The sequence below is a fragment of the Montipora foliosa genome, chromosome 9 (genome assembly GCF_036669935.1).
Source record: "Montipora foliosa isolate CH-2021 chromosome 9, ASM3666993v2, whole genome shotgun sequence".
Lineage (NCBI taxonomy): Eukaryota > Metazoa > Cnidaria > Anthozoa > Scleractinia > Acroporidae > Montipora > Montipora foliosa.
In genome coordinates this window covers 37678072-37690571 of record NC_090877.1, presented here as the reverse complement: position 1 = coordinate 37690571, position 12500 = coordinate 37678072, and the positions used below count along the sequence as shown (strand labels likewise).

Sequence of the window (12500 nt, the reverse complement as noted above, 5' to 3'; positions counted from 1 at the left end):
CCTAATTTAAACCAACAAGTTCATCACGTCACCTGACACTTACGCTTTAGGCTTTACATTCTTTCAAACACTTTGTAACTCACTCAAATATGTAATTTTTGTCACTTAATCATAATTAATTATGCATGTTTCGCCTAGTTGTTACATAGTCCTAACGGTTTTTCAAATATTCTGTAACTGACGATGATGTTCGTAACATCGAAACATGTCTTGGAAAGAAAAAAACTGTCGTAATCTTCTTAAAGATAACGATTTGCTTTCTTTTGTCTCGACCTTTTGGTTCCATTATCCACGACATAGCAGCCAGATATGGAGGACGTTTCAACCTTATAAATAATCACACCAATGCTCACGGATCTCCGAGTTTCGCAGTAAGAGTTTGGCAAACTATATTACCTTTCTTTGCCCTCTCTGTTGCTGGAGTTTTTTAAGAAGCTATACCACTTCTTCGTGATCTGTCAAAGTGTAGGAATGGTCCACCGTTAATGAATTCAATGGGTGTCAGTAAAGAGGTGACTGGGTTGTTTCAACAATATTGATTTCCAATGTAAAAAGAGTGGAAGAAAGAAAAAAAATCCTGTTTTTTTTTGTTGCAACAATTGACAAACGGTTATTGACAGTTTTATTCTACGAAGACTAGCCTGCGAGAAGGCTCCCAGGGGTTCGAGGTACATGAAGAGCATGCTTGACTGCTCGAATGCACAGGCTAAACAAAGGCAAAAAGGTGCTGTCAGATACGGTTTCAAAGTCAGTGGCCACGCCTTGCTATTATCTAAGAGGTATATGGTGCCAAAACCCGGTCAAAAGAAACCTACCGTATACACATATAGAGACCCACACGTCAAGCACGAAGAGCTTATCTGCCCAGATCTTTACCTAAGTAACCTGGAGTAGGTAAATCAATTCGATCTTTGACCCAACAAATAAATCACTAGAAGAATTCATTTAATAAGGAAATTGTTCAAATTTTAGTAAGTACCTTTGAAGATCATTATTTACACTTACAATCTTAAGTTATTTCCAGTTGAGTTCTTTGAAAACGCCAGTTTTGAGTCAGGCAGGGGACAGAGGTCAACGAATGAGTCACTAACCCAAAAGAAACGAAAAATCACACCCGTAAGTCGACCAATGAGAAAGAAAACTACTAATAAAACAAATTTCTACTTTCGCGCTAAAACACGTTGCATGTAGGTACTTCGAATTCTGATTGCCGATCCCGCTGTTTGTGATATTATTTGTTGCTCGGATAAATCGTTGATATTCGTCGAGGATTATCGAGAGGGTATAGCATTACAAAAGCCCTCAATTAACGCGGAGACACGTGATCTATCAAAGTTGAAGAATGTTCCGCCCACATGATTTAAAGACTTGGGACGAAGTCGACAAGCGCTATTAATATCGTAGTTCATTCCTTCAAAAAACAAATCACCCATTGAGAATCCCGGAGAAAAGGTGGAAACAGGTAGGTTTTTAGTAAAGGGTAGTATTATGGTTTATCGCACACTTTTTGTTTAGTGATCATGAAAAAACTTCCAACAAACAATTCTTGGTCCAATTCTTGGTCCAATCAAAGGAAGACAAAGTGAATGAATCGCATCTCCTGGCTCCGCAAGCGCTTGTAAATTATAAAAGAATTAAAGCAAGGCTCTATTTCCACAGGATCTTGATATTAGCAGGCAAGTCAGAACTTTAAAGAAAACGAAAAAAACTTTTAAGATTATAAGACATATTTCGACAGAAATTTCTGTTAGCTTCAGTTGATTAATGTACAAAACGTTAGATAAATCTTAAACTATCCTTTTAATTCTCACATTGTCACGTTTTATGTACATTCCGTTGTTACTAGCATAATTAGCACTTGTTCCTACTTATAAATTCAAGTTCTAACGCTTTGTACATTAATCAACTGAAGATGACAGAAGTTTCTGTCGAAGCATGTCTTATAATCTTAAAAGTTTTGTCGTTTTCTTTAAAGGGCTCCATGCATTTGATGAAAAACTTGAACCTTGTATTTCGTGGATAATGGAACCAAAAGGTCGAGACAGCAGAAAGCAAATCGTTATCTTTAAGAAGATTACGACATTTTTTAAATTCCAGGACATGTTTTGATGTTACGAACATCACCTTCAGTTCCAGAATATTTGAAAAATCGTTTGCACTATATAACAACTAGGCGAAACATTCATAAACATTTACTAAGCTCAGAACGTTGTCGTCAATCTTGCTGTTCGGATTGTTTCGAAATCCTTGATTCCGCCCCTACTAAATTTCAACTTAAACTTAAGGAGGTTATGCATATAAATCGGGAAAAGCCTAATTTAAACCAACAAGTTCATCACGTCACCTGACACTTACGCTTTAGGCTTTACATTCTTTCAAACACTTTGTAACTCACTCAAATATGTAATTCTTGTCACTTAATCATAATTAATTATGCATGTTTCGCCTAGTTGTTATATAGTCCTAACGGTTTTTCAAATATTCTGTAACTGACGATGATGTTCGTAACATCGAAACATGTCTTGGAAAGAAAAAAACTGTCGTAATCTTTTTAAAGATAACGATTTGCTTTCTTTTGTCTCGACCTTTTGGTTCCATTATCCACGACATATCAGCCAGATATGAAAGACGTTTCAACCTTGTATGTATAGTGATTAAGAAGAGTAAAACCCACAATAGGATACTATAAATAATCACACCAATGTTCACGGATCTCCGAGTTTCGCAGTAGGAGTTTGGCAAACTATATTACCTTTTTTTGCCCTCTCTGTTGCTGGAGTTTTTAAAGAAGCTATACCACGTTTTCGTGATCTGTCAAAGTGCAGGAATGGTCCACCCTTAATTCAACGAATTCTTTTGGTTTCAGTAAAGAGGTAACTGGGTTGTGTCAACAATATCGACTCCCTATGTAAAAAGAGTGGAGGCAGCCACGTCCCAATTCAAGGTAACCTAACCCTTAAAACTGCTGGCTTTTAGTCTTCTGGTTTCTTCTTCTGTTATCCATTGTATACTGTGCATACTGTTTCTCTGTGCTCACTGTTCCTTGGTGCATAAGTTTCCTCTGTGCCTACTGTTCCTCTGTACCCTTTGTGCCCACTGTTCCTCAGTAAATAACCACTGTTCCTCTAGTACAATTTCTCAGCCCTCTGTTCTTCACTGCTTTCATGTAATGATTAACGCTTTCACTTCCCAGTATATCAGTAATGATTAACGATTTCAGAGCCCGGTATACGAGAGACAAGGTGGCATACCTCAAACAGTTCGATGTAACATGAAAAGTAGGTTTAGCTGTTTACTAGATAATTTGTAACAATGTATGTTGCATCTTTTTCATCTGAACTGGAGGGTGACACACCTCAAACAGTTTGATGTAACGTGGAAAGTAGGTTTAGCCGTTTACTCGATAATTTGTAACAATGCATGTTGCGTTTTTTCACCTGAACTGGCGGGTTTTTATTGTCTTTAATCATGTTAATAGCCGATAAGAGGCCGTCCTGGCCTGTAGTAATGCTTCGAAAAGGTTGCGTTAGAATGCATAAAGCCACCTAAGACGGAACAGCCAAAATTCAGAGACTTTGCCGAGTGCGCTGCAAAATGTACATGTACATGTATATATTTATGTTAATTCTCATTCCAGTAAAGGACAAATCGACCCTTAAATGACGGCAAACTGTGATATAAAGTTGCCTTAATCTTTCTTTTTTTAAATATGATTGTCTATGAGTCACAAAGAAGTGTTGTTTCTTGTATTGTACATCGTTTAATACTCCTTCACCCAGTAGCGGTTTTGTTCTTACAAAATCCTCCCAACGATTACTTGCAGGTGTAGTGCACTCAACTAAACCCTCAATTCTTTCTGGGCAAAGTTGTAGAGTCGCTAGAACCTTGTTTAATGGCATAGCTCCAATGAGTCTCCTGTAGGGGAGCATTCCAACTAGTAAATGGAAGATCATAGGTTTGACTACTTCGATGGAGCACTCGCGGACTTTTTTTCCGAGTTTGCCTGCGACATAACCAATGAATTCATATTTCTTCCGCCAATGAAGTTACTATGGCGATCACGTGGAACCACTGGCGGGAACGTACGATAGTCGTTTTCTATTAAAAACTAACATGACAAAGCTTTAAAAAAAAGCAAAATAAATGCTAATACAAAAGGAGTACTCAAACATGGATAAAAATTCATTATAGCGAGAAAATTTTGTTCAGTGCACTATAAAATAAATCGTAAGATCTTTTCCAAAGTGGAGTCAAAGGGAAGAAAATTAGATCCCAATAAAAAGGGGTAATCCCAATAAATTTTTTTGAAAGCTCTCTAAAAAGCTCGTTTAAAAAATTTTCTTTTCTCTTTTCTTTACAATTCAGTGTCGCCTCGATTGCCCAATGCGCACAAAAATTCAACATACGTCAGCGCTATTGGCAAACCAGAAACAGAATTAAGACTAAACGCTTCAGCGTCAGTGATTATGATAGTGAGAAGGCCAAAGGAAAGTAAACCGAAGCAACTACATCATCTGTCAGAGAGTAACTTAAAGTGCTACATATTCCCTATGATCATTAGCCCTAGTAATCGAAACGACCCCACAGGAACAGAGTAAAAAGGAATTCTGACCAACGTTGCTGGAAGCTTACAAGAAAATTAACTGCATTCTAGGGGAAGAGCGGGAAATCTTTCTCACTGTATATTGGCAACATCCTTTGATTTACCATTGTTTTCAACAGTTCTCTCACTACCGTGCTAAACTATAAGGATTTTCCCATTTCAGGTCTTAAGTGTGAAACAATGTTGTACTTGTTTCTTCGAGTAATTTCCGCTGAAATGTCTCTTGCAACATTTTTTGTCACTAATAATGGTTTCCTTTTCTTCCACTCTTTCCTCTAGTTTGATCTTTCTTCGTTAGTGTTTTCACATGTTTAGATGATTCTCTTCCAAATTCGATCCACCATGTAGGGATGGTGCAGTGGTGAGAGCACTCGCCTCCCACCAATGTGGCCCGGGTTCGATTCCTCGACTCGGCGTCATATGTGGGTTGAGTTTGTTGGCACTCTACTCTGCACCGAGAGGTTTTCTCTGGGTACTCCGGTTTCCCCTCTCCCCCAAAACCAGCATTTGCCTTGATTTCCGTTGATTGTTAATTTCACTTTACAGTGTCCCCAATTAGTGCTCCAGTGCTAAATCCACTAGACACTTAAATAAAGTTCCTTTCCTTTCCTTTCCTTTCCACGCAACCCTGTAATAATTGTTTACGGATTTGACGCCTCGTTCAGCGCCATCAAAAGAGAGCGCACAGTTCACTGAGGATCATATTCTCTGGAGTTCTCTGGGTCGTTTCCAACAAAATGACCGCTCCATGACATTGCAACTGATTACAACACCTGCAGTGTCAAGACTTGCGCTTCTCAATGAAAAGTATGTTAGGAATCCTAGTACGCCGTACTAGCATTCCTTTGAAGTACTTACAGTTAGGGCTTTTTGCGTCCCATCATGTCGTCAGTTACAGAATATTTGAAAAATCGTTAGGACTATATATAACAACCAGGCGAAACAAAGGATCTTGATATTAGCAGGCAAGCCACTTATTCATCGAATTCGTTCTGAAAGTCGCCTATAGTAATGAACTCAGTACAAAGGTTCAAGACATGTTTCAACAGAAAATTGTGTCATCTTCAGTTGATTAATGTACAAAGCGTTAGAAGTTGATTTAAAAGCAGGAAAAAGTGCTAATTATGCTAACGTTTTATGTACATTCCGTTGTTACTAGCATAATTCGCACTTTTTCCTACTTTGAAATTCAAGTTCTAACGCTTTGTACATTAATCAACTGAAGATGACAGAAGTTTCTGTCGAAACATGTCTTATAATCTTAAAAGTTCTGTCGTTTTCTTTAAAGGGCTCTATTTTGATGAAAAACTTGAATCTTCGTACTGACTTTATTACTATAGGCGACTTTCAGAACGAATTCTATGAATAAGTGGCAGGGTATTCAGCAGATAAGCTGTACTTTTTTCTATTTTTTACTTTTCTGTCTGCACTTTTAGTGGAACAAATCTTATTCTTACTGATTTTAGTCTTTAAAAATCTAAATTTGTGAAAGAGCAATCGTTGTGTTATTATAATAGGATGACGTGGCCAGTAACTTTGAAACCGCAGCTGACAACACAGGCCCTTCATGTACCTTGAACCACTGAGAGCCTGCTCGCAGGCTAGTCTTCGTTGAATAAAAGTGCCAATTATTATTCGCAATTGTTGCAAAAAAGGAAACACGATTTGATTTCTTTTCTTCCATACGTTTTATGTTGGAAGTAGATATTGTTCACACACCGTAGTGACCTCTTCACTGACACCCATTGAATTAATGGATCCATGTACGTGTTGGAATTTGTCACCGCAATGGCTTGAGATTCATGCCACAAAAGTAACTTTGAATCCTTATCATATTCAAGCGATAAAAAGAAAAACGCAAAGATACAATAGGTGTTAGCCTCCTTAAACAATAACTCTATGGCCCAAAAGGAAAAGGGTGCCAAAGCAAAGCCCCGTTGCACTTAGAGAGACCCACACGTCAAGCACAAAGAGCCTATCTGCAAATTACCTCGAATAGGTAAATCAATTTGATCCTTGTTATAATAAATACATCATGAGAAGAATTAATTAAATAAGAAATTGGTCATTTTTAACACTTGAATTTCTTGAAGAAACTTTAAATTTTAAGTTATTTTGAATAGGAATGTTTAATAACCGTAATTTGTCACTTATCTGCTGCACTTCTCAGGTATTCTATTCGTAAATTTCTTTTACTTGAGTGAATTTTCAATATTTAGCAACCGAAGGAATGAAGTGTGTTGAAATATCTATTACCCCAGGCAGTGTGTCATATTTTAGGAAAGGAGAAAATTGTGAATCAAGCGGAATTGGTCCAAGGAGCTATCCTTGAGGTGCGCGGCAGGAAGTACTTACGAAGCTAGAACTTAGGTACATTTTTCATAGTGACTATCTATAGGCAACTTTCACGATAGCCTCCGATGTAAAGCAAGTCATATGCATGGCAATACCTGTCCACGTATATCATAAAACTCAAGTCTTTTGCTGCCACAACTTCGAGACAGCTTCCTAATCGGTTATCGGTTTCAGTATTCATACACTTGTCCATTCAGTTGCAACACTGCAAAATTATTAGAGATCAAAGAACTGTACTATGCACTTACCTGTGAATCGAGATATATAGTCCTGTGTCTTCACCGCTACACTTCAGTGACGAACATGATCAACCCAACACAGTTCTTTTCATTATTTACTTTTGTATTCTAATCCTAACCTGAACCTATTTTTTCTCGAGGTTTAATTTTGGCTCCAAACAAGTTTCCTCAATTCATCTGAGTGCATATTCAACCTAGGTAAAGTGAGGATCACCAATTTAACCTGTAAAAACGGATTCAACCTGAGACCGGGTTTTACCTGCAACATATATACGTTGCAAATGGGCAAATTTATGTACTCCTATCAAATCTCGACCCTTCCCGTTCACTGTTAGCAAACAAAATTGTTTTACTAAAAAATGCAAATACATTCCTATTATACATTATAAGACCTTCCCATTACTTTACTGCAGAACTAATACTAATAAACAATTCTCCGCGCTTTTTATCAAGGTTATAAGTTTTACAATCCTCCTAATTCCGATGTTGTTTCTGCCAACTCTCTTGCCTACGTATACTTTAAAGAAAAAACTTGAAGCTATTTATTTGTAACAATTATTAATGTATAACGCAGTTGATTGTGTATATTGTTTCCTACGAAATTCATGTTTGATTGTCAAAGATCCGAAGTGCAATCTGTCTACTTTTTGGCCTTTTATCCTATTTAATATCTTTTAGTTTTCGAATCTCTAATTATCTCAGTCGTTCGTTAGTTAGAACAGATCCATTCTAGATCGTGTTACTGAGGAGGTCTTGCCTAAGTTCGTTCAGACTGATAATGCGTCTCTAGTATAAAAACGGACGTGACAATGCATTGGATGTTTTTCCTGATTTTCAGTCCTCTGTGACAGTTACAGAAAATCAGATTATTTCACATTTTTGGCATGAAATGCGTTAATATCATTTTTGGGAGATGGGAAGATACGTCAACCCAAAATGAATGGTATTCGGTTTACGATTTCACGGAATAATTGCTTTCGTTTTCGGTTTTATACACTTCATTGAAATCCGTGTCATGCATGATCACTGTGAAACTCGGAAAACCGCAAAGTCCAAATATAACAATTATATTTCTGCAATGTTAATTGTATGTATAGTGATAAAGCAAATAATCATACCAGTGTTTACGGATCTGCGAGTTTTGTAGTAAGAAACTGTATTATCTTTCTTTGCCCTCTCTGTTGCTGGAGTTCTTTTAAGAAGCTATACCACTTTTTCGTGATCTGTCAAAGTGCAGGAATGGTCCACCCTTAATTCAATGAATTCATTGGGTGTCAGCAAAGAGGTAACTGGGTTGTGTCAACAATATCGACTCCCTATGTAAAAAGAGTGGAGGCAGCCACGTCCCAATTCAAGGTAACTTAACCCTTAAAACTGTTGGCTTTTAGTCTTCTGGTTTCTTCTTCTGTTTTTCTGTTATCCATTATATACTGTGCATACTGTTTCTCTGTGCTCACTGTTCCTCGGTGCATAAGTTTCCTCTGTGCCTACTGTTCCTCTAATCCAAGTTCATCAAAAGAGAATGAACAGTTCACTGAGGATCATATTCTCTGGAGTTCTCTGGTTCGTTTCCAATAAAATGACCGCTCCATGACATTGCAACGGATTACAACACCTGCAGAGTGTCAAAACTTGCGCTTCTCAATTAAAAGTATGTTACGAATCCTAGTACGCCGTACTAGCATTCCTTGAAGTACTTACAGTTAGGGCTTCGTGCGTCCCATCATGACATGAAAGTTGACATCGCCGGCCAGAAGTAGATTCTATTGAAAGTAATGATTATTTTTAGATTTGAAATAAACATTTACGCATTCACAAACTCTAGAACTTGTGCTTTGTTTACGTGAAATCGACTAACCTTTCATCCATTTCACTTTTTATTAGCATTTCCTCCTGCCTTACGTCAGGTTTTAAATGCTATTATCTACAGACATATTGTAAACAATTTGCTGAGATTTTGTGCACTAAAACACCAACATTTTAAAAACATTTCACATACTATACCCCTCCAGTTTTACAGACATTTTATTGACATTTCATAATATAATAATATAATAATAATAATAATAATAATAATAATAATAATAATAATAATAATAATAATAATAATAATATAATATAATAATATCTGACTTCGAATTCCCGCCTTCCATCAGGTTTTAAATACTTCATTTACAGAGATATTGTAAACATTTTGCTGAGATTTTGGGCACTAAAACATGAACATTTTAAGAACATTTTACATACTTTAGGCCTCCAGTTTTTTGACGTTTTTTGTTGACATTTTATAGACATTTTATGCATTCTTCTCACTCACTTTTTAGAGATGACACTGAGATTTTATATGGATGGATTTACAGAGAGATTTTTTCTCGTGGAAATTTTACAGAGAAAGTAAAGAGATTTTATAAACATTTTGTACTTATCGCATAAAATCTCTGTAAATGTTTCCGTCGATTTACATAGAAACTATTGAGATTTTGTATACATTTTATGTCATCGTAAGGAAGAAAATGTGGTAAAATTTACAAAGTTTTTATGCAGTTACAAAAATCTCTGTGAATGTGCAAATTTACAGAGATTGTAATTTACAAAGAAACTGTGGACATTTAACAGAGATTTTACCAACGTTTTTGAAGTCTGTAAATGGTTCAAGTTTTCCAATTAAGCGCAAATGATAGATATATCATTGATCTTGAAAAAACCGCGCGTCAAAGTTAAGATTAGCACTTTAGGGAACCCAGGAAGTGCAGCCTGGTCGGTCAAAGTTGGGCTATTCTTCTCTAATGGAAAGCCTTTTAAAATCAAATCGTATTCAAATTTACTTTCTCCATACATTCAATATCATTGTTGTTGTTTCATCGTTAACACACTCACTTTGGAGGTTGGTTGGCTGCATCTTGATATGCATTAATGTGACAGCGCGATGCTGTTAGTGAGTTTCAAATGTGCCAGTCAATACTTGGCTGTGTAGCCGCGCGATGCGGTTCCAGTCGAGACCCACAAATTGACCCTTGCTCACCATAGAGTCTCCAGTAGCTCAGTGGTTAGAGCATCCGACTAGATCACGGAGGGTCGTGGGTTCAATTCCCATCTGGGACTCGGATATTTTCCGAGTCTACATTTCTCCATACATTCAATATCATTGTTGTTGTTTCATCGTTAACACACTCACTTTGGAGGTTGGTTGGCTGCATCTTGATATGCATTAATGTGACAGCGCGATGCTGTTAGTGAGTTTCAAATGTGCCAGTCAATACTTGGCTGTGTAGCCGCGCGATGCGGTTCCAGTCGAGACCCACAAATTGACCCTTGCTCACCATAGAGTCTCCAGTAGCTCAGTGGTTAGAGCATCCGACTAGATCACGGAGGGTCGTGGGTTCAATTCCCATCTGGGACTCGGATATTTTCCGAGTCTACATTTCTCCATACATTCAATATCATTGTTGTTGTTTCATCGTTAACACACTCACTTTGGAGGTTGGTTGGCTGCATCTTGATATGCATTAATGTGACAGCGCGATGCTGTTAGTGAGTTTCAAATGTGCCAGTCAATACTTGGCTGTGTAGCCGCGCGATGCGGTTCCAGTCGAGACCCACAAATTGACCCTTGCTCACCATAGAGTCTCCAGTAGCTCAGTGGTTAGAGCATCCGACTAGATCACGGAGGGTCGTGGGTTCAATTCCCATCTGGGACTCGGATATTTTCCGAGTCTACATTTCTCCATACATTCAATATCATTGTTGTTGTTTCATCGTTAACACAATCGGTTATGTAATAGATAAAATATGAGCGGGAGACCTTTATGGGCATTTAAAACGGCGAGCCGCAGGCGGGCCGTTTTAAAGTCCATAAAGGTCGGACGCGAATATTTTATCTTACTTGTGAAATGAAACAATAGAATGTGTTTGTCATGTTAATCACGTGGGTGTGGAGCTGTCCCATAGGAATTTGGAAATACTCAGCACTGAATTAGGCAATTCATTTTCATAGAGCTTTTTTAGTAGAAACATGGCTGGTCGGTTTTGCTCTCCAAAGGGTAAAAAAGAAGAGACCAGTTTTGTGTCGGAAGCCACTCCGAGAGCAACACAATACAACACTAAATGGGGCAGAAAAGTCTTGGAGGAATGGCAGCAGCGACGGCAAAATAAATGTGCAATGTCAGAACTTGTTGGAGTGGCCGGTCTCAAATGCGAAAATGTTCAAAATCTGACCGTTTCACTAAAGCACGTGTCGCCAAATACGCAATACTTTTGGTTGAGCAAGTTCGCTTGTGAAGTGGCCAATCAAAATGGGAGAGCGTTATCCGCCCAATTCTCCTCATTTGTTAATTTGTGCGGTTAACTGTCATTTGTATGTGAGACTGGAAGAGAGGATGCATTAAACGTTCTCAACAAGGCTGACAAGAGACAAGTAAATTGTTACGCAATAGCTGTGATTGAAATGTCAAACTTGTGATTGATTAATGAACGTTATACAAATTTACAGGACTCGTCTTTATTAAAGTTAAGCATACTAATTAGGTGAGCCAGAGATCTTTATAAAAGTTAATCCTATTGATAATTCAACTAATTAACAATTCATGAACCCAGCCTTTCCCTGCTATCTATTCAATCCCTCCCCGTGCTTTCAGACAGTTGAACTTTATCGGGATTTACAAAGCAACACATGTGACGTGAATAGTGCGTTTCTGTTGGCTGTCATCCTTATGCATTATTAATGAATTTTACAAGAATATTTAATGATGTCTCGACATTCTGCGTGATGTTTTCATTTTCTCCCCTAAATTTAGTGCCGTTCCGACCAGTGTCATTTTTGAGGAACTACCACACCCTTGACACACTAAAAAGATTGAAATAGTTACGAAGCGATTAAATTTATATTTGAGATGACTTTCTCGTTGCCATCGCTATTGCACACTGGTCGCAGAGGTCATGAGTTAAACTCCCTATTACCGCCAGCTACGCAAGCTACCACCTACTCAGCAACCAAAAGCTTCTCCAGAAACCACCGTTGTGACCCATTCCTTCTTCCAAAGAGGCCAGTGGAAGAGAGAGCACGCGCTCGAAAGAGCACCTTAAAATTTCATTGAGACGTCTCAGTTTCTTTATTTATCAGTTTTATGTTAGAGAAATGTTTGCCGGATTGCCACGATTTTCTCTGGTCCCGATCATGATCTCTAGTCTCTAGATACATAATTGGGGAATCTTTGTTTACATTTTTTGCCTCATTCGCATAAGCCCATCGTTTTCGTATCTGTCAACCAAAAAGTGCATTGCATAATGAGCTATTTCTGAAAGTT

General features: G+C 37.8%; 1 protein-coding gene across 4 annotated transcripts in view; it reads left to right on the top strand.

Moving 5' to 3' along the window:
- The window catches only part of LOC137970949 (uncharacterized), a 50038-nt gene that overhangs the window by 463 nt on the left and 37075 nt on the right, over window positions 1–12500 (top strand). The window contains exons 1-2 of one of the 4 annotated variants that reach the window (XM_068817620.1): window positions 1372–1462; window positions 2867–2944. The exons of 1 other annotated variant lie outside the window; for it this stretch is intronic. The gene's annotated coding sequence lies outside the window, so the exon portion shown is untranslated. Of the gene's footprint in view, window positions 1–1340; window positions 1463–2866; window positions 2945–8395; window positions 8554–12500 lie in introns of those variants that run through there. 2 more of the 4 variants (XM_068817622.1, XM_068817621.1) reach the window with 2 other exon arrangements.